The sequence below is a fragment of the Dasypus novemcinctus genome, chromosome 6 (genome assembly GCF_030445035.2).
Source record: "Dasypus novemcinctus isolate mDasNov1 chromosome 6, mDasNov1.1.hap2, whole genome shotgun sequence".
Lineage (NCBI taxonomy): Eukaryota > Metazoa > Chordata > Mammalia > Cingulata > Dasypodidae > Dasypus > Dasypus novemcinctus.
Window position 1 is genome coordinate 28210822 of NC_080678.1, and position 24031 is coordinate 28234852.

At 37.6% G+C, this 24031-nt stretch overlaps 1 protein-coding gene across 34 annotated transcripts in view; it reads right to left on the bottom strand.

The window, feature by feature from the left end:
- The window catches only part of ADD3 (adducin 3), a 147261-nt gene that overhangs the window by 117931 nt on the left and 5299 nt on the right, over positions 1-24031 (bottom strand). For 2 of the 34 annotated variants that reach the window (XM_058298474.1, XM_058298457.1), the window contains exon 1: positions 17832-17909. The exons of the other annotated variants lie outside the window; for them this stretch is intronic. The gene's annotated coding sequence lies outside the window, so the exon portion shown is untranslated. Of the gene's footprint in view, positions 1-17831; positions 17910-24031 lie in introns of those variants that run through there. 34 annotated transcript variants of the gene reach the window in all.

The following is a 24031-nucleotide window of genomic DNA, read 5'->3' on the forward strand; positions in this document are numbered from 1 at the left end:
CTACTCTCTGTCTATAAAAAGCCCTTTCCTTATATGGTTTGTCTCTTTAGTCTAACATTTGATATTCTGGGCATACAGAGGAGGAGACTCTTGTACCTCTTTCTGAAATCATCTGAAACATTCTTTGTTGATTGATTTTCAAGGTGGGAAAAATGCTCTTTCACAGCAGGCTTTTAAATGGTCTCTCCTGTACAACAGGTTGTGGATAAGCCTAAGTCTCATCATTAATGTCTGGGCCACTCATTAGGTACCAGACCGAGGAGGAGGGTAGCTTGGAGTGAGGAGCACTAGAGTCATCCACCAAGAAAAAGGAAAACAACTCAAGGATCATACTTATCAGTCAATGAACACCATTTGGCAACAGATCCCTTTATATACAGTTCTCTACTTAATATGAAAAGATACACATAGGAAATGGGAAACATGGTGAGGACAGCAAAATACAGCAGAAAGAACACTGGCTCTAGAACAAACCAGATTTGGGGTGGAATCCTGATTCTGCCACTACTAGCCGACCCAGGGTAAAGTGATAATGTATCTGAACTTAGTTTCTTCATCTTGTATTATCAATCTTGCAGATCTGAGATTTTATGTCAAGTACCTGGCACAGTACCTGGTACATGGTAGCTATATTGTTATTTTTAAAAATTACCTTTCGTCAAGAAGCAGCTGGTCAGAAGTTAGCAACCATTAGAGATGGTATGCCAAATTACCTTTTTTTGAAAACTTAACAAAAACAAAAAACCTCATAAACTGAGAGAGGTAGAAAGAGAAGGAGAGATAGTGGTTGCTTATAGGTAATATCTCTCAAAAAAGCACTGTAATATAAACTGACCCAGCCAAGTTAGCTGGAATTGCTGTAGCTAAGGCATCCTGGGGGAGCATTTCTCTGAACCTCCACAGGTTCCTAACAATAAGAACACAACATAAACTTCTCTTCTCTTTATGCAGCACTGTGCAATAGAACTATAATGTGAGCCAAAAAATACAAGCCATATATATACTTTTAAATTTTATAGTAGCCACATTAAAAAAAAAAGGAACAAGAAACAGGTGAAATTTTAATATTTTATTTACCCCAATATATCCAAAATATCATTTCAACATGTAATCATTATTTTTGAAACTGAGTTATATTTCATTCTTTTACTTATACTAAGTCTTTTAAATCTAGTATGTATTTTACACTTACAATTCAGATTAGCCATATCTCAAGTGATCAATAGCCACTATATTGCACAGCAGAGTTCTTTAACCTTGGCACTAAAACTGCCCCTCCATCAAAAGGATCTCCTTCAATACCTGTTACTCTACTCTTCTATCAGGGACCTGAAAAACCTTGTTATTAAAAGATCTCACTGTAAAACTGAAAACATCCCTGAAAAAGCAACGGACTAATCAGCTAACCTTTTAACGCAGATTACCTGAGTCACATTAGCCACCTGGGAAGTCAAGAAGGAAGCAGAGTAAAGGAAAGCTAAAACGAAGGAGCTGAGAAGGGAATCTTAGGGAAAATGAAGACATATATTGCCTATTCCACATGTGCCTGGATCAGGGGTTCTTAACCTTTTTTGTTCCATGGACTCCTTTGCCATTCAGGTGAAAACCACAGACCCGTTACTAAATCCATACAATACCACATTATTTAATAAATATATCATGCCCACACCAACACATGTTTTTTTTTTTTTTTAAATTTTAATTCAAGCTCATGGACCCCTGGAATCAAGAATCCCTGGTCTTGATTCATCCATGCCACTAAAAATGATCTCACAAATTTTCTCTAGCTAGCCAACTCCTAGATTACTAAAATACTCAGTCAACTCTGACAAACATACACAAAAGTAAATAATTACATAACAGCTATCCAGAGCTGTAGGTAATTGGTGGAGAAATGACAATCACATCAATCAACACCACTTTTTGATTGCCCTTTAATAGTCTATATTCTGACCAAGTCAACGCCTGCAAATTCTACAACCTGAAAGAACTTTAAGTAAAACCTCTTTAAGAGGGTCAACAGAAAAATGCAAAAGTCTTGACAATTCTATAAAAAGCTGGTAACTATAAGAATCATTTACTATTAATATAAGAGACATATTAACTCCATGCATTTAAGTAAGTATGCCTTTAGTTCAGTTTGTCAAATTTCAACTATAATTCTAACAACTTTCAATCAGGTAAAAAAAAAAAATGCATCATATAATTTGCTTTATTGCAGTGCAAAAAATACTTTCAAAGTATATAATGTATGTAATGTAAAGTGCAGTCAGATGCTGTTGGCCAGGAACTGAATTTTCAAATGTGACCAATTTCTAAGAACATTACCACAGATTGACCTACCCACTGGGTGATTATAAAGCTTTGAAAAGATCATATCTTATCTAAGCATTTATTTAGAACTCTCTATGCTTTCCCACATTTCAAATTTTCAAATAAAGTAAACTTCTCAAAATACGTAGCAAATCAAAAATATATGTATGCTTGAAAACTCCTTTCTCTTAAATAGATTGAGAATACTTCAGTTAATGTCATACAAAATCCCCATTCTATCTAAAAGAAATCAATGTTAATCCCTGAACAATAGGCCATTTGCATTATGATATAAAGCTTAGTTACCAAGTGACTATTTTTCTTCAATTTGGAGATGTTTTCCTTGGTTCCAATAAATACACAAGTTCACAATCATCAGAGCAATTCACTCTGTAGACTAGCTTTACAAAGTAGATGTAAAGTATATTTAATTCCAAATTGCAATAACTCCTGTGATAAAACTCTTAAAGAATATGAAAATGATGCATATGTATGGTATTTAGGAAGAGATGAAGTATCTTCGATAATTGAGATTTTTCTTTTAAAAAAACGTATTTATTAATATTTACAGAGGCTCTTTCTACTTCGCTAGTGGAATAAGTAAAATACACTGAAATAAATTAATTATCAAAATTCATTCCTTACTATTTAAAAAATACAGAATACAAATTATTTCACATCATTACTTTCTGAACCTTTCAGATAATGGTCCTGAATTAAAATCTCAATTAACCACAGTGTTTAGAGACTAGTTAGTTCTGATCAAACACTGAATGCCAGACAAATTAGTATATGGGTTAAGTTTCTTTAATATATTCTTACATTCATTTTAGGCATGCCCTTTCCTCTTCCTTTCTCAAAAGTGGAGGGGGGAGCAGTAAGCAACAAGTAAATATTCAATACATATTTTTAAAGATACCATACTTATTTTACATGTCATCTCATTTAATACTAACAGCACTCTAGGAAACAGGTATTTTTATCCCAATTCGATATATGAAGGGGAAAAAAAAGGTCAGAGAAAATAAGTAACTTACTTGCTCAAGGTAATGGATTCTAAATCAGCTCTGACAAGCTAAAACTGTCCTTTCTGTACCACACAACGCTAACTCTCCCTGTTCTGCTCCAGTTCCCCTCACTTAAACATAACCAACTGAGCCTTCCCTCTAAAGCTTTCAATCAATAACTTTACATTTCTTCAGCAGTACTACTTTTGGTTATCACATTATAAAGGTGAAAATGGTTAAAACACACATGACTGACAAAAGCTTAATGTGGATTTTTTCTCCCCCACAAAGTGCTGCAGTTTCAATTCAATTATAGAAGAGTGTACATAGAGATGGCAAGACCTTAATTCCCCCAACCCCCAAAATAAACTTCTAATGGAAGAATTCTCAACACTTTGGTGGGAGAAAGGAGAAAGATATTCTTGGGCTATGCTGTCCGATTTGGTAGTTATTAGTCACATCTGGTTATTGAGCACTTAAAATGTGGCTAGTCCAAACTGAGATGTGCTAAAAGTGTAAAATACACACAAAATTTCAAAGATTCAGTATGAAAAAAGAATGCAAAATACTCATTAATTTTTTATGCTGCATACATGTTGAAATGATAATCTGAATATACTGGTTAAATAAAATAATTATTAAAATTAATTTCATTTGTTTCTTTTTACAGTTTTAAAAACTGTAGCTACCAGGAAATTAAAAATTACATGTTTCTTACTTTTTTTTTTTTTGGACAGTGCTAATCTAGGATGTTTCTATGAGACTTCAAATCTCCCTACACAGGTAGTTTTGTGGGTTTTTTAAAAGATTTATTTATTTATTTATTTTTCTCCCCTTCCCCCCCACCCCAGTTGTCTGTTCTGTGTGTCTATTTGCTGCGTCTTCTTTGTCCGCTTCTGTTGTTGTCAGCGGCACAGGAATCTGTGTTTCTTTTTGTTGAGTCATGTTGTTGTGTCAGCTCCCCGTGTGTGCGGCGCCATTCCTGGGCAGGCTGCACTTTCTTTCGCATTGTGTGGCTCTCCTTATAGGGCACACTCCTTGCACGTGGGAATGCCCTACGCGGGGAACACCCCTGCGTGGCACGGCACCTCTTGCGCACATCAGCACTGCGCATGGGCCAGCTCCACACAGGTCAAGAAGGCCCGGGGTTTGAAACACGGACCTCCCATGTGGTAGACGGACGCCCTAACCACTGGGCCAAGTGTGCCGCCTCCTACACAGGTAGTTTTAACTACTCAACCTATATAAAACCCTTCCCTGAACAGAACACCCAATGCTTACGATTAAAATTCTTAAAAGAAAATAAAGTGAGCTAAAAAAGACTAAGTCTTTGAGGAAACCCATACAAATAATTATTCCGATCAGAAATGGCAAATAATGTCCATTTGTATAGTAAGAAGCAAACAACTGTGGCCTCTTCTTCCTGCAAAAAGTAAAGGTTAGAAGCCATCTTTTCAACTTTTTGTTTCATAAACTTTCACAAATATATTTATCTTCATTGCTTAAGAATTATGTAAGATATTAGCATCTTCATTTTCAGTACTGGTTCTCAGTAGAGCAAACTGTAGAAGGTATGGGAGTCCATGAGTATTGACTTTAGGATCCTCCTAGAAGTTAGGTTTCCAATTCATCTGTATTCTAATCATTTGGTCCTCTCTCAGTAAACTGGAGGACTCGAAGAATTTCAGGTAGTTGAAGATTCTGCTTAATTGACATTTTATTCTTCATACAACACAATTTCAGGGAAAAAAAACATCTGATTTTAAAAATCAATAATTAAAAGAATCATAGTTTTCATAAAATGACTGATAAAATTTTTAATGTGAATATTTTCACCATGAAACAGTCCCCAACCAGTTTAAATCAACTTGCCCTCTAAATTACCTTCTAAAACTGTTGTCATGAAATCAAATGCCATAATAAAACATGAAAAAAAAATTAAAATAAAAACAGATTTGATAGATTCCATTCAAAGTCCCTGGTATGATGCAACATAGATAAAATACATTTTTGAAGGCTAAAAGTCTTATTGATAAATTTAATCACAAAATCAGTTTAAAACACAACACTTCAGGGAAGCAGATGTGGCTCAAGTGATAGAGCCTCCGCCTACCATATGGGAGGACCCAGGTTCACTCCCTGGGACCTCCTGGTGAAAAAGAAGAAGAAAGCATGCCTGCGTGGTGAACCAGTGCCCACGCAGTGAGCCAAGTGCTTGTGCAAGTGGCCACGTGGCGAGCCAAGTGCCTATGTGAGTGCCCGCATGGTGAGCCAGTGCCTGTATGGTGATCCAGTGCCTGCGCAAGTGAATCACGCAGGAAGACGATGATGCAACAAAAGAGAGACGAAGGGGAGAGTCAAAGCGAAGAGCAGCAGAGACCAGGAATTGAGGTGGTGCAATTGACAGGGAACCTCTCTCCACAGCAGAGGCCCCCAGGATCGAATCCCTCTGAATCCTAGAGTAGAAAGATAAGAAGAGAAGACAAAAAAGAGAAATAGATACAGAAGATCACACAGCGAATGGACACGGACAGCAAAAACAGCAGGGTGGGGGTGGGGAGGGAAAAAATAAATCTTTTAAAAAAAACAAAACACTTCAAACATTACAGATTTCCTTCTGCACTGTACCTCATGTAATGGCCTACTTCGTTGAAAACAAAAGAAAATTGTGGTCATGAGTTCTATAATCTATCATTCAAACAAATCATCTTCCCTTTTCAATGGCTAGTAGAACTGTTACTTAAATACGTTCTATTCAAAATGGAAAAAAAAAAATCAAAGTAGCCTAATACATCCCGTTTGGATTTCTAATATAATGTTCCTAAACACATCAGAAACATTTACCACGTGCCTGCCTTGTTTCAGTGGTAAGAATGCTAAACCTGGAACCATATACAGAAGATCAGCATGGCTTTTTGTCAGGGTGAGAAAATTCATGACACATTCCAGATTTTAAAAAACTTCACAAAACTTTCCCTATTTCAATACAGGGGTGAAAGTAAAAGAAAAGATACATAGCAACTATCTCTCAAAAGAAAGTGTCAAAAATCCCTAAGCAATTACAGATTTTCACCCTGTCCAAGCCCTGCTCTGGGAAGGTCAAATGGACCTTCAGCCCCAACTCCTCATCCCAGAAATGCATGAATGGGTTAAGATGGCTGGTAATGTAATAAAATAGAAAAATCATATACTCTACAATCACCTCCAATTATAATGAGGCTATGGTTCTTCACTGAAAATATAGGTCAAAGGCTACAGGTTCTGGGCCTTTTGCCTCAGCTGGAAGGGCTTGGAATGTACACAGGTCTCCTTTGCTGCATAATACTGACCAGCACAGTTTCAAATTACAGTCTTTTTTTTTTTTAAAGATTTATTTATTTATTTAATTCCCCCCCCTCCCTTGGTTGTCTGTTCTTGGTGTCTATTTGCTGCGTCTTGTTTCTTTGTCCGCTTCTGTTGTCATCAGCGCTTCTGTTGTCATCAGCGGCACGGGAAGTGTGGGCGGCGCCATTCCTGGGCAGGCTGCACTTTCTTTTCGCGCTGGGCGGCTTTCCTCACGGGCGCACTCCTTGCGCGTGGGGCTCCCCCACGCGGGGGACACCCTTGCGTGGCAAGGCACTCCTTGCGCGCATCAGCACTGCGCATGGCCAGCTCCACACGGGTCAAGGAGGCCCGGGGTTTGAACCGCGGACCTCCCATGTGGTAGACGGACGCCCTAACCACTGGGCCAAAGTCCGTTTCCCTCAAATTACAGTCTTGATTAGATAGAAATAATAGCTTGTGTTACCTATAACCGTGACATTAATTTTTCCGATGAAAGAATATAGACTTTTTATTGTATCTTTGCATAAGAGTTACATCCTATTAGTTAAATACCATTCAAAAGAAAAGAAAGTAAAGTAAGTTTAGAGCGAGGTGATTCCAAGACTTGGGAGAAAATCCTGTGACTTGGTGGATGGCCAAAGGCTGAGTCAACAAAATAATGTCAAATACTAAAAAAATTAAAAGTAAAATCTTAGAAACGGTCACGTATAGCTGGCAAAACAAGGTAGATGCACCAGGAGAGCAAAGGCTGACCATTCTTGACCCCTTCTTTGCCCCTCCTACTAGAGGATGTTTTCCCGTGGGAGTACTTCTCAGCTGGAATTTGCTTTGTTAGCATGTATCATTTCATAAAAGTTATCTGTCTTTGCCTAGGGAAGATAACAAAAGATGATTATAATTATCACTTCTGACTTTCCATACCCCTGCCTTAACTGGAGGGGAAACTAGGAAAGGACACGCCTTAAAGAGACAATGAACCTGAGAACCACATCTAGGAGAACACAGGCTGGGACAATGTCACAGTGGCTGTTTCCCCAGCTGGTTCAGAGCCCAGAATTCTATTTCTCATGCAGCAATTCAGGTGCAGGAACGCAAAATCTTAATTCAGGAATTTAAAAATAAAGAAAGAAACTATTTCTGGGGTAATATATAAGAAAGGAATTGAGATCTGTATGGTTCGGGTATTGGCTGACAACTTACTATTCACTGTATACTCTTGTGCCTGTTGGATTTTGTTTCACATCCTTAAATTTCCTACCCAAAAATTAATTTCAAATACTTAAGTTGATTTTATAAAAATTTAATTCAAATAATAAGTATAACTTAGAATCCAAGTCAATAAGTTTGCTTTTTACAGATTTTTGTTTTTTTCACTATGCCATTGTGTTCTTTACGTCCATAAAGTTTTTTATTAAGACTTGCTTTTGAATAAATGTTATCTTAATCAATTAAAGCTTAAAATGTTTAACCACAGAAACACATTTTATACTGCATGTTATGAATGGTTCTACCTGCTTCTCAATGAAATGGTCAGTTTTTTAAATACATATAAACCTGAATATTGGCAAAGTGACAAGAACACGGTTCTGAAGTTGAAAGCACTAGTGTTCAAATTCGGGACTCTGCCACTATAATAGCTCTGGGACCCTGGGCAAATTACTTAACATGTATGGTCCTCAAACCCATCATATGTGAACTGGGAATGCTATCTACTGTGTATAACTGTTGTGGTAATGACATATGCACCTAGCAAATGGTATTATTTCACTTTACAACAGCTATTTAAAATCCAAAGAATAGTTTCCAAAACCCTGAGACATTCTGCAAAAGAAAAAAGATATTATATTATAGATAAATGCATCCCAGGTCTAATACTTTTATTATTAAGATGTATATTATAATTATGAATATGGACTAGGAATCGAAAAGTTCTGGTTTCAAGAATTTTGTCAAGTCTTAATTATGTGACTTTGGAAAAATTACTTCTATTTTCTCGGGGATTTGGTTTCCTCATCCACATACTGAGAATAATAGTAGTACCTACCATCACAGTGCTATTGTGAATGGATACAAAGTAATCAGTAAATGTTCAAACAATGTTTGCTATTATTATTTTCACCAGTCCTGAACTACTTGGCTCAAAGATCCTTCTTGAGAAGGCCACAGAATTTCCATTTCCATCACATGAAAATCCCACTCACTGCTTAAAAGGAAAAAAAAAGAAAAGGCTGCAATGATTACTTCCCAGCCTGAACCAGAGGCCTGAGACAAACTTCAATAAGGCAAATCATACTTTTTCCAGTCGTCTTTACTAAAAATCCTAAATATACTGCTACCTGGACAGAAAGATGAAACTAGACTCCCTGCATTGACAGAAAGGAGAAAGAACACTTCTGAAACCTCAGATTATACAGTGATAGTCAACTATCTAATGTTTGGCTCAATACCCATAAAATGTTAGCACAATAACACAATTTTTCAGAAGTTGGTTCGATCAAATGCAGTGTTTCTTCCACCCATTTATAAAATTACTGTTTCTTAATATCACACCATCTTGGTCGTATGTCCCATTACAGGAAGCTACAAACAAAAATGGGCAAGTCCCTGGAAATAAGCTATTGGAAACATGAGAGAAACCAAATCTTGTTCTTTCAATATGCAAATATGCAAGAAGTCTTACTGGACTGGGTTTTCCACTAAATTTACATAGCAAAAACAAATAAGTTTGCATCTTTTCTTGACATTTCTAATAATTTCTTATAGCTAATTACCACACATTCACTTTAAAAGTTCCAAGATAAAACACTAAATGTTATTAAGGGGAAACTCTAAGGTGTCACAATGACTTTCTGTAACAACAGCATGCAATACTTGATATTGCAATGCATAATACCTGATGTTGTCATTCCTTTATTTTTATTATTCCACTGCACAGAAGTTTAAAATGAAACACAAAAACTCAGCATAGTGAGGCAGTTTCACTGGAAAACAAAAAGACATTTTTTAAGCCAAAATTATTTCAATTCAACCATTTCCAATGCATACATGAAAACAAATCCAAAAAGCAGGTAATTGGGTAATAGTTGTCAAGGGAGAAAATATAATAGTTGGCAAGGAAGAAAACATCAAAAAAGTATCAAGTGTGTAAAATCTTTGTGTGGGAAAGAAAAGATGCCTTTTAAAACTTGCTGATGGGGAGCGGATGTGGCTCAACTGATGAGGTGCCCACCTACCATATGGAAGGTCCAGGATTCCATACCCAGGGCCTCCTGGCCCGTGTGGTGGGCTGGCCCATGCGCAGTGCTGCCGCACGCAAGGAGTGTCCTGCCACAGAGGGGTGCCCCCGTGTAGGGGTGCCCCACGCGTAGGGAGTGCGCCCCGCAAGGAGAGCTGCCCTGTGCAAAAAAAAAAAGCACAGCCCACCCAGGAGTGGCGCCACACACAGAGAGCTGACACAGCAAGATGATGCAACAAAAAAGAGAGAGCTAGATTCCCAGTCCCACCTGACAAGAATGCAAGTGGACACAGAGGAACACACAGCAAATGGACAGAGAGAGCAGACAATGGGGGGGGGGGGGGGGGAAGGGAAGAGAAATAAATAAAACAAATCTTAAAAAAAAAAAAAAGACTTGCTGAATCTACCTTTGGTGTACTGACTTGTGCACCCCAGTTTGGACATGTTCTTGGTCTTGGTCCACATTCTGATAGGTATGGACCCATTGTAAGTAAGATCCCTTCAAGATGTTCCTTCAGTTAAGGTCTGGCCCAAATGAATCAGGTTGGGCTTTAATCTGGATTAAGGAGGTTTTTGTAAGTAAAGTCAGACAGAAAGAAGCCATGGGGAGCAGACAGAAGCTGGAATTCAACAGAACTTGGAAGAGAAAGGAGAAGACGCCACCACATGCACTGCCACAAGACAGAAAAGCCAAGGAACCCCAAAGATTGCCAGCCAAAAGATAAAGACCCTGGAAGGAAGCAAGCCCTCTAGCCTCTGACGTGAGCCAATACATTTCTGTTACAAATACCCCTTGTCTGGGCTGCTGCTAAAACACTACCTAATTTCTAGTATAATAGGTATATCTTCCCTTTATCATAAATGAGAATATTGGAAATGGAGTAAAATGTAACATTAAATTTCTACCAGTGCCCCCTCCCAGACACACATACACTGCGGTTGAGTATGTTCCTTGGCCTTCTGCATTGTTCAGCAAATTGTATGGACTTTTGCCCCCCAAATGCCCCATTCCTCCCTCGCTAATCCCAAAGCCACTGCCTTAGCTCTTTTGGTTATCTCTAAACATTTCCTAACTTGTCTCTCTGACACTACTCTCTTCATCATGGCATTCTTCACACCTCAAATCTCAGACTTATCTGATCATAGCTCTCATCAGCTAAAATGGATGTGACAGAATAAAGTCTGAATTTCTTAAAATAGCACAAAAAATTTCCAGGATCTGGAGCTCTCAACCTTACCTGTCCTGCCGCCTTTCCCACCACATCCATCCCAGATCCACCTGCCTTTACATATTCTATTATCCTGACCTGTAATTTACCTTCAACACCTTTGAAATCCTACTGGATCTTCTAAAGCTCAATTTAAATGCCACCCTCCTCCATGCATTGTTTCTCCCCAAAGGAATAAAAATTTTCCTTCTCTATGCCCAAATACACTTCCTTTAAGTCACTGCTATAGCATAGCTCTCGGGTGGGCACTGAAGTTGGTCCCATAAAAGTCTATCTTTCCTACTACGGTCCTTGTCTGGTTCACATATGCGTCCCTTAAAATGCTGAAAACAAACCATGCCATGCATATGGTAGCCATTCAATTAATATGGACCTCTGTTCTCCTGAAGTTGTCATTCCAATACAGGAGAAAAGATAATAGATATAGTCAAAATAGCATTAGGGGGAAGCAGATGTGGCTCAACTGATAGAGTGTCCACCTACCATATGGGAGGGTCCAGGGTTCGATACCCAGGGCCTCCTGACCCATGTGGTGAGCTGGCCCACATGCAGAGCTGCCTCGCAAAAGGAGTGTCGTGCCATGCAGGGGCTCTTCCGCATGGGGGTACCTCAAAAGGAATGCGCCCTGCAAGGAGAGCTGCCCTGTGTGAAAAAAGTGCAGCCCACCCAGGAGTAGGGGCACACACAGGGAGAACTGATGCAAGATGACGCAGCAACAAAGAGACGCAGTTTCCTGGTGCCACTGAGGGTGCAAGCAGACACAGAAGAACACACTGCAATGTGGACACAGAGAGAAGATGGGGGAGGGAGGAAGGAGAGAGAAATAAATAAAATTAAAAAAATACTGCATTAGGGTAAATGGTACGTGAAAGGTAAAGTAAAGATCCTTTCAAGTATTTATTTGACAGGTAAATCCAGCCTTTGATGTTAATAACAACATTATTTGTTTGTTTTTGAGGTACGAGGGCTGGCAATTCAACCCGGGACATCCTATGTGGGAAGCTGGCTCTCAACCACTGAGCCACATGAGCCCCAGAGTTGCCTTTTCATTTGTTTGCTTGTTTTTGTTGTTGTTTTTGTTGTTTTTAGGAGGCACCAGGAACTGAAGCCAGGACCTCCCATGTGGGAAGCAGGAGTTCAATCACTTGAGCCACATCTGTTCCCCAATAATGTTTTTAAGAAGGTAAGTATTATTTAGGGTTGGCTAAAAAAATAGTGGGAACTGACTCCTCCATATTTTTAGCTATAGGTATGGAAAAAAAAACAAATCATCTTTATTAATATAAAATCTAACAAACATATTTGTAAACTGGTTTCTACTCTCTGAAATCCATGGAAATGATAATCATAGGACTTACTTTTGCTCATCTAGGTCACCACATGAAATTGGGTATTAAACAATTAGACTCAGCCATGATTTATCAGGGACAGGATCACACCCTGCCTCCTGATTTCTACCTGGACTTTGAGCAAACCATGTTGAACCAGGTTAGGTATGGTAATTCTTGCTTTACCCACTTTCTTCTGGGAAAGCAGTTCTATTTTTAAAATAAGGTCCATAAAAATTATTGTTGTTCTCATGTTCATATACATACACAATTTTTTTCTGGTATAATTTTTTTTTATTGAGATAATTTACACACCATTAAATTCACACTTTTAAAGTATACAATTCAGTATTTCTGCTATATTCACAATGTTACGTAACCATCACTGCTATCTAGTCCCAAACTTTTCATCATCCCAAAAGGAAACCAAATACCCATTAGGCAGTAACTCGTCCATTACCCCTTCTCCCTCCCCGCCCCATCCCAGCCCCTGGAAACCACTAATCTGCTTTCTGTCTCAGGATTTGCCTGTTATGTGCACTTAACATAAAAGGAATCATATAGTATGTGGCCTTTTGTGTCTGACTTTGTTCACTTAGCATAATGTTTTCAAGGTTCATCCATATTGTAGAATATATCAATACTTTATTCCTATTTATGGCTGAATAATATTCCATTGTATGGATACACAACATTTTGTTTATCCATTCATAGCTGATGAACGTTTAGGTTGTTTCCACTTTTTGGCTATTATGAATACTGCTGCTACAAACACTGGTGTACAAGTTTTTGTGTAAACACATGTTTTCAATTCTCTTGAGTATATACCTAGGAGTTGAATTTCTGGGCCATAATGGTAACCCTATGTTCAACTTTTTTAGGAACTGTTAAACTATTTTCCAAATATTTTTATTTTCATATTTTGATTAAAAGTAAATTTTCTATCTTTAGAGAAACAGATTTCCTTTGGGACCAGGGGTCCTTGGAAATTAAAATAAATCCAGTGTTTTACAAGATATATTAATCCCCTTCAAAACATCAAGATATATAGTAATATGTTAAACCCTTATTAGAGCAAGGTTTATTCTCATCATCAAAAGGATTAAATATACATTCATTTTAAAATGGAAGAGGAAAATAATAACTCTCAAGTTTATATATTCAGCCTATAACTATGCACTGATGCTATTCATAGCCTACTTCCTACTCAACAACTCCAAATGGATATCTAACAGACATTTCAAACTTAGCATGTTTCAAACTGAATTCCTTTTCACTCCCGCACCCCAAACTTGCTCCTCCTTCAGACTTTTACATAGGCCCAAACCCTTGGTGCCAAGTTGGACTCCTCTCTCTCTCTCCCATATACCCAACATCCCAGTCAGTCAATCCTGTTGGCTCTATTTTCAAAATATATCCGCAATCTAATCAACTCTCACCACCTCTACCAGATACAAGCCACTATCATTGCTCACGGAGATTATTGCATTGCCCTCCTAACTAGTGTCCTGCAGTCACAGCTGTCCACTTGGGTCTAGTCTCAACACATAGCCAAAATAATCCTTGCAAAACCTAAGTCAGATTGTATCACACCTCTGTTCAAAGCCACTCGATGGCTTTCCCTCACTCTTCCCTTATTCTAGTTCACTCATGGCAGACAGGCTTGGCCTCAGAGTCTTTGTGCTTGCCATTCCCTCTACCTCCAACGACCTTCTCCTGGATATCCAATCTGGGCTCACGTCACCTTCTCAGTAAGGACTTCACTTGGCCACTCTATTTACATTTGCAGTTACCACCTAAACAATCCCTGTCTTCTTTTCCTGCTGTTTTTCTCAGAAACTTTTATCACTTTACTTATACCTGTACTCCCAAGAATGCAAACTCCATCAAGGCAGGAGGGTTTGTCTGTTTTCCCTACGACTGCATTCCTAACACTTACAACAGGAGTTAATACTTAATAAATGCTCAGTAAATATCTGTTGAAATGAACTGAATGAGCAAATGAAAGGAAGTATCAAATGGCTCAGAAAAGAATACCTAACTAGAGGTCACAGAAATATTGATGAGGAACTAACACACTAAACATAATAAAATTGGGTGGGAGTGGAAAGAAGCACCATTTCTATTATGCCTGTTTCCATAGCTCGCTTTAGGAAAAGTCTTATCCTTGCTCATTTCATTGCTTTGGGAAAGGCTGTGTCCATTGTTTATTGTCAAGGGCTCTTAGCTTCTGAAGAACTGAAATAAACTCTAAGAGTTCACAAGTTCTTAAGAGTGATGATATTCTTTTCTCAGTTGCCACACAGTCAAGGACTTTCACAGCCGTCAATTAGACCCATTCCCATAATTTTCATACAGCATCATAATAAGTTTCTTGGCAACCCTCCAGCTAAAATAATTCATTGGTGAATTCACCTTCCTCTGAAGTACAATCACAATATCTTCAAGGTGAAATGAATCTTTAGATGTTATATCCCAATCCCTCACACATTTTATATACAAGAAAACTAACATAAAAAAGAAATTTTAAAAAGACAGCTTAAACAAATCGTGGTATATCCATAAAATGGAAATATTATTCAGCAATAAAAAGATATAAGCTACCAAGCTTATATGACAAGACATGGAGGAACTTTAAATGCATATTGCTAAGTTTAAGAAGCCAGTATGAAAAGGCTACTACATACTGCATCATTCCAACTATATGTCATTCTAGAAAAGGCACAATTATAGAGAGTAAAAAAGATTAATGGTTGCCAGGACTCAAGTAATGGGGAGGGGTATAGGAATGAGTAGGTGGAGCCAGGGGATATTTAGGGTAATAAAACTACTCTGAAAGATTTATAATACTGGATATATGACATTGTGATTTATCAAAACTTACAAAATTGTAGGAAGAGTAAACCCAATTGTAACCTACGGACTTTAGTTAATCATAATGTATCAACACTGGCTCATCAGCTGTAACAAATGTACATAATAGATGTTAATAACGGGGAAATGTGACATGAAAAGAGGGTTACGTGGGAACACTGCACTTTCTGTTCAATTCTTCTATAAATATAAAACTGCTTTTAAAAATAATATTTAATTTTTTTAAAGGAAGTACCGGGGATTAAACCCAGGACTTTGTACGTGGGAAGCAGGTGCTCAACCACTGAGCTACATCTGCTCCCCAATAAGAGTTGGTGTTTTTGTTTGTTTGTTTGTTTGCAGGAGATGATAGGGATTGAACCTGGGATCTTGTACATAGGAAGGAGGCACTCAACACCTAAGCTACATCCTCTCCCCTCTAAAAATTTTTTTAAAAAATTATTTGCTCAAAATGTCTTTAATAGTTACACTAAATATTTTTCAAATAGTAAGTGATAAACATTACCAATTCTAGGATAGAGAATTCAGACACTTTGGACCAAATCCTCTAAAATACAAAAATAGACAGTGTTATTTTACAAAAATTTTAATTAGAAATGGTTATAATGTATGCACAAAAACATATGCATACACACACTTTAGATTTAGAAGTAAAAATAGAGCCATGAACAGAACTATACTCTAGCATTCAGCAAAGTAAACAAAGGACAAATTCAGATTTTCCAAAATATATACTTCCCAAAAGGAGGCTTTCCTTGTTCACAGTTGGGAATGATGAGGATTCCTAAAGTCTTTTTGTTAATACCAACTTTCCTAAGCATTACTAGCTTCAAAACAGCAGTGTAAGGATTTTTCTATGAACTGGTTGTTTTCAGAAGGGAGTGTTGTCAAACTCTACATGTTCCCTGCCCACCACTGCCACCACCACCGCCACCACCAGCAGCCTGTTCCTCCACACCCACGATATGCTAATAAACTTCCTGAGTGGTGTGACCTTGACACTTACTGATAAGTATGTTGTAGCCTTCAAATGCCTCAGTGGCAAGAAGTTTTGAACCATTCTTAGGAAATATCTTCCATCATGCTACAGAAAATGAATTGTTCTTTTCGTGAACAGTAATTTATGGCCCAAACCCTTTTCACCCGCACCACCTAGTGAAAACCCACCACGCTCCTCAAGGCCCATCCTTGTCCCTCCTTAGTGGGTAATGGAGGGTGGGTTGGAGTAGAGGATTGTTCTGACCACTTCATCAATGGCACTCTCTTCTTGACAAGATGGTCTGTGACATTCATTATCTGTGCCTGTCATTTGGATTCATCACACCCTGGCAAATAATATCTTTCGAATTGTTCTTAGTTGTTGCTGACCTTTCCAATATTTAACAGGAATGGAAAGTCAAAATCCCAAGAAGCTATGCATATAATATTCCTATGGGCATTTTCCGTAAGGTGCATGGCTAAAGCATAATTCCCCTACATATGAAGGGGGAAAGCCAAAAGTCCTAAAATGCACAACTAGCACAACCATCACTGAACTACAATTTAAGACATTTTGGGATATACCAAAACAGCAATCCCCAATTTTTTAAAGTAACAAGAATGTCTTTTAAGGTCAAAACATGTTTAAAAATAACATTAACAACAAACACCTCATAACAGTAGTCGGGTATTAAATGTCTTTTTTAAAATTGACTTTATTTATCTCCCCCTTCCCCCAGTTAGTTTGCTCATCTGTCTGCTTATTGTTTGTTTGCTTGCCTTCATGAGGAGGCACCGGGAAACAAACCCAGGACCTCCCACATGTGAGTGCCCAATGGGTTGAGCCACACCCGCTCCCCTAAATGTCTCTTAATTGAGAGGACGCGTGCACTCCATAAAGCAGTAACACATATTTGTGAGGTATGGTACTCATTCCACCTAGAGAGCACACATGGTGTGCACAAGAAGTTGAGCCTTCTTCAGGACCTCAGACTGGCACATGGATGAATTTTATTTTGCTGTGGACATAGGCTATTACTGCCATACTAACAAATACTACAATCTAAAAATAAATTTAAGGGCAAGTAAAACATCAAAAGATAATCACAGGAAGCAGACTTGGCCCAGTGGTTAGAGCGTCCATCTACCACATGGAAGGTCTGCAGTTCAAACCCCGGGCCTCCTTGACCCATGTGGAGCTGGCCCATGCGCAGTGGTGATACGTGCAAGGAGTGCCGTGCCACGCAGGGGTGTCCCCCACGTAGGGGAGCCCCACGCACAAGGAGTGCATCCTGTAAGGAGAGCCGCCCAGCGAGAGAAAGTACAGCCTGCCCAGGAATGGCCCCGTACACACGGAGAGCTGACGCAACAAGATGACGCAACAAAAAGAAACACAGATTCCTGTGCCGCTGACAAGAGAAGCGGACAAAAAGAACAACACGCAGCAAAATGGACACAGAGAACAGACAACTGGGGTGGGGGGGGGGAAGGGGGAGAAATAAATAAAATAAAATAAATCTTAAAAAAAAAAAAAAATAATCACCAGGGGAATAGATACAGCTCAGTGGTTGAGAGCCTGCTTCCCATGTTATAAGTCCTGGGTTCAATCTGGGGTACCTCCTAAACAAACAAACAAAAAAAGATAATCACCAAAATCAAAAGTAAAAAAATATTTCGGGCAGAAAACCATTAAGTAACTCAACACCTCTCTCCATGCAGTAGTATATTTTAAGCACATGCCCAATAAGAAACAATTTGCTTCAATGTTTCAATAATAAACTTTTCTTATGGTATTAAATTGGAAACAATATAACAAAGGAACAAAGAATATTATTAAAATCAAATAACAAACACTTGAAGGTCCATCTCACCTAAATGATCCTAGTGAAATCTCAATCCCATTTACCCATTTCACCATTACCTCAAAAACAAAAACAAAAATAAAAACAAAAAAACAATATTTTCCAATCCAGACAGAAATATTCTAATTTTGGTTCAAGTCTTTCGTACAGTCTCTAACATAGATAAGCTCAAATAAATCAATAATATAGTGTAGCATCTAAGGTAAATAACCTTGGGCTCAATTCTTGATTCTGCCATTTATTAATTGTGTGATCCTGAGTAAGTTACTTCTCTAAACTTCAGATAATTTATGTAAAGTTCTTACTATGATCCTTGGCAAGGCTTAAGTGCTCAGAAAAAAATGGTTACTAATTAAGTAATTACATACAATAGACAGTAATATAAAACAACAATCAAGGATATTCCTCTTACCCTAACACTTGCAAAGCTTCCTTTTCATTCAGATTGTTAGATTACTTCTTGACTGGTTTTCACAGGCCTATTTCAGGTCCTGTACGCCTTATCTGACTTACAACAGGTCTTACCACCACTAAGTCTAGCCATGGCTACCAAAGGCAGTTTCTAGAAGACATTCACAAAACCAAAACAATAATGATAAACTCTACTTTGAAACAATGAATTCACTCAAGTAGGAATCACTGCCTTAGAAATCAAAACAAAGAAAAGGAGCAAAGAAAATATAAATCAAAGTACTCTTTTGAAACCTGTATGTCCAGTTAGGAAAATGATTTTTTTTTTTTTTGCTGATTTTAAACCCAAGCAGATCTTAAACAACAGTATTATTGTAAATGCCTGCAGAAGCCATCAATAATGAAAATTACTAATAAAAGGTTTCGTTAAGATAATTTTCTTTACTGCTTTTAATTTAATAATGACTTTACCATCAATAGGCTGTTTTTATACTTTTTTGTTGTTTTTGTTACTAGACTATTTTTAATAGAAGTCCCAACAACTTTTTAAAGTTTCTCCTTTCCCATGCATTCCAACCAGTGCTGAATTCATTCTTCATTATGTGTTTAGGACTCCTGCAGGGAAGCATAATTAAAATTAAGCAGAGGCAACAATTCCACTTGGTACTATTCCTGTCAAATCCTCAAAATGAAGTTGGGCCTGTTTTCTCCAGTATCAGGCTAAGGAAAACTTATGGACTACTCAACTTGATGCTGGCCATTCAGTAGATGGCACTCTTCCCTTTGAGCCCAAATTAAACAAGCTCCAAGAATCATATTCTGTGGCTTTCAGGTGTGACACAAAGGGAGGAATTCTGTCTTCAAAGCACTTAACTGATAATCACAATCCCTCCAAAAATGCATTCAGCAGAAGCTGATAGTCAAACCAGACACTTTCAAAGAGTCCAAGAAAGTTTAGGTTATAAGACATCAAACACAATTAAAAATCACCAAACTCAAGTGGTTACCAAATAATCAGCTTCTTGGAGTCTTTACAATGTCAAGCAGACACATTACTTTTATTCAGGCAGAACATGTTCCTCCCTTATTAAGAAAATTCTGCACATAGATGTGACAGCCTTTCAGTGGCTAATGATCAGATTCTTTTTTTTTTTTTAATCTGTTGCATATTTCATTAGGGTGTTTAATGCTAGCAAAGCATTCAGATTTTATTATCAACCTTCTCTAAGACAAATGAAAAATGTACTACTTTCAATATTTTTTAATTAAAAATAATTTTGATACCCACTTAAAAAGAATCAAACATCCTAACACAAAATTACTGTAGATTTAGTTTCACAAAATATGATAGTGTTTAGAGCAATATGGATTTCTGATTCACTGAAGATACATATTTTACTTTAATTACATTATGGCTCCCAAATATCAGGGGACAAGCAAGGTTTCTCATGCTTCTGTCTCTGAGATCTTTCTTTGAAATTTAAAAAGCAGTCAGTTGTAGAGAGAGATGGAAGAAAATTTCTTTTAGTGCAACCGCCAGGTGAATGTTAAACTTTTCAGCAATTAGAAATCACCTTAAAAATTCCACTTTTCAGGGGCAGACTTGGCCAGTGGTTAGGGCGTCCGACTACCACATGGGAGGTCCACGGTTCAAACTCCAGGCCTCCCTGATCCGTGTGGAGCTGGCCCATGCGCAGTGCTGATGCGCGCAAGGAGTGCCCTGCCATGCAGGGGTGTCCCCCACGTAGGGGAGCAAGGAGTGCGCCCCATAAGGAGAGCCGCCCAGCACGAAAGAAAGTGCAGCCTGCCCAGGAATGGTGCCACACACACGGAGAACTGACGGAGCAAGACGAAGCAACTAAAAGAGACACAGATTCCCGTGCCGCTGACAACCGAAGCGGACAAAAAAGAACACGCAGCAAATGGACACAAAGAACAGATAACTGGCGGGGGGGGGGGGGGGGGGGGGCGGGCGAAGGGGGGAGAAGGGGAGAGAAATAAATAAAAAATAAATCTTTAAAAAAAAATTCCACTTTTCTTGGAGCAGAAGCAGAACTTAGTCTTGGCTATAATAATAGTCTGAAGAAGAAGGCAAGGTAAAAGGAATACTATTTTAAAGAGAAGAAAAACTGGAAGTCAGAATAAGGATATAAGAATAATGTATCAACTTCATTGCCAATATCATTCTCTTTTCCACCTTCCATCTGTGCTGCTCATTCAGAGAGGCATTGAAGCATTCCACTCATCTAATACATTTACACCCACTCACAATTCTGCTTGACCTCTGACCATCACCCTTTCCCACCCACTTCCTTAGATATTAAAAAGGCTGACCTTACAGAAGCTTTTTCTCATGCACTAATAAGACAAATGAGATAGAGTTGCTAGCTCTAACTTCTGAAGGATTAAAAGTATTCTGGTAGGGCCTTGATTTCAAAATATTCTTAAGACACACACCAGGTAAGCCTAATTATCTTCTCCACGAAGACAATGAGTAAACCCATCTTTTTGTCATGGAATTTAGTCATTCCAGGAAATCAAGATGACAGGATGAGCATATTGTATGGAAAAGGAAAAAGGAAATGCTCTCCTTGCACAGGATGAGCTGAGCCACTGTGGAAGAACTTCACAGAAACAATGCTGATGGTGACAAATTAAAGGCATGCACCAAGTCCCCATGATAATGAAACACTCAGCACTTTTCCAACCTGATTGCTTTCAACATTGTTGGCATTCCAGCTCTCCTAGCAGGCAACCAACAGCCAGTGAGAGCTTTGTTAAATAGGTCCTGAACTCACAACGCTGTACTATCCTCCCTTCCCCTTCCAGCCAATGAGATGAACATTGCCTTGGTAGAGAATGGGGGAGTGAGAAATTATAGTAATAAATTTAAAAGGGCATGAGAGTTAGCTAAAATATCGATGTCATGTATGTTACAAAGAGTTAAATTTTGATCTTGCTTAATCCATTACTTGCCCTAATGTAAACTGTGAACATTTTAAAAAGTTGTTTTATTAATATATACCGTATACTTCTTGAAACAATGGTTTTTAAAACATTTTGTTTTTATTACCCTTAAACTTGTAAGAAGTGTTTCTACACTCTGGCTGTAGAAGAATTTTATCCTACGGAAATCATGTATGTCTACTGCAGGGGGAAAAAAATGAGTTAATAACCTTAGGTTCAAACCCTAGCCTTGTTTGAGGAAGTAGCAATTGTAAATGCTAGTTAATGTACTGCCTATACATCTCCAGGTTCAGTTACAGGCAATGTGAAACAAAGAGGTTTCAAAGTTCATCTTATATCATGAAGTCTTATCATTTCCAAGCTTTAACTGAAGCTAATTTTTTTAAAAGTATAAAAGTATGGTGGGCATCATATTAGATCTAAACACATTATAAAAATACCACTATTTGACAAAGCTTATACATCTTGTACAATGGCTTGTTTAAAAAACTAGTCTATATTACCTTTCCAAGAAGTAAACTTATAAGAATTGTAAACCTTTTAAAAGCAAAGATAGGTTTCAACCATTTTATATCTTTTGGTGTTCATGTTACTACTTATTGTATTATAGTAGCCAATTAAAAAAGACACATTCATTCTTTAAGGTTTCTAGGATACTCTTCCTTCAATTACTCCTTCATTGTAGTAAGTAATGGCCTAGAAACCTGAAAGAGATTATTAACGCAGCTTTTCAAAGATACCCAACAAAAAAAATAAATAGTTTAAGGAAATATGAGACCCTGATTCTCATTACCTATGCCACCGTCTAAGGCTTTGAGGTGTTTCAAACATTCACACATATTTTCAACTGTGTGATTAACTTAATTTTGAGCTTTATTTTGAGATCTGACCAGACATAAAAGATCAATATTATTAAAACACACATGAAATCACTAATTTAAAAGCCCACAAATCTTTTTATCTCCAATTTTTTTTTTCAGATATAGTTGATGCTCTATGCATACTGTTGTGTTTAATAAATATTTACTACATGGATGCCAAATGAATAATTTTTAACTTTACATGAAAGGAAGAGTATCTTCCAAGTAGTATGGTTACAAATATACATACATATGCATACACACACACATTCACATGGGTGCCCATAATTAGCTACAGCTAGAAGAAAAATAAAATTAAATTCATTAAGACTTTTCTTTCAAGCCATAGTCAATGAATGACTTATAATTTATATGTTTTAGAGAAGATTCTTGCTATATGTAACCCATTATAATTTTAAAAATTGAGATTGTCTTGGCTTTTGGCCTCATAACAATCTAACCTATAAATATTCTGGCATCAACCCCAAGATCAAATGATAGCGCATTAACATAGAAGACATGAAGTTAAGTATTAAGGCACTCACTTTCAGTCTCAGTGATACAATATAGTCTATGACTGCTCAATTAATACCAAATAGAGTCTAGTTTCAAAATGAAGAATAGCACTCTTGATTGGACACTTAAATTTTTTTCTAATCAAACCCTATATATTTTCAAAGGAATCTGAAACAGAAATGAATATTAATTGTAGAAAAAAAATGTTTATTTAGTGTGAGAAACTGATTAGTAACCTGTATCTTCAATAACACTTGCACTTTCTTAATTCAACTTGTGGCTGTTTTTCCAACACTGCATTCCACTGAACTGTCAACAAAGGGCCTATCAGCCAACTATAGTAATAATTCTACATTAAAACAGCTCCTAATTCAGGCTATAATTAATCTGCTTGACATACCAACTATACTGGTAAAGCAACAACAATCCTATTAGTAGCACCACAGTACCTTGAGGAATTTCAGTACTTAAAGCATAAGCCACAGTTATATGTTTTTGTTTAAGGTTAACTGTAGGAGGTAACTAAGGTATATTTAGAACAAACTTAAGATCCATCTTAGGTCAATATGGGTAATCAAGAGGAAAATAAGACTGAATTGGAACCTCCAAGGGTGTCAGTGCCTGCTGGGCTACCTGGAACTCTACATACCCAGCAACTTAAAAAAAAAAAATATATATATATATATATATATATACACACACACACACATATATCTAGTAATTAAAAAGATAATATGCTCTAAGCCAAGCTCTTGCTAGATCCTAGCTAAACCTATATTGCATGTATCAAAAGAGAATCACCTTGGAAAAAGTGTGCCAAAAGTACACTATGGACCATTGTTAGTGGTAATAGTCTGAAGATATTATCTCATAATCTGTAACAAATATTCCACCATGGTGTGGTATATTGATGGAGGGGTATCGAATGGGAATTTAACACATGTATATGGTTGTTTTCTAAGTTCACAACTTCTGTAATAAAAAAATAATAATTGGGTGGGTTGGGGGACAAATACACCAAATGTAAGATACAGACTATAGTTAGTGGTAAGATTTTTATGATATTTCTTCAAATTTGGAACAAATGTCTCACAACAATGCAAGGTGTTGGTGGTGAGCCTGATGTA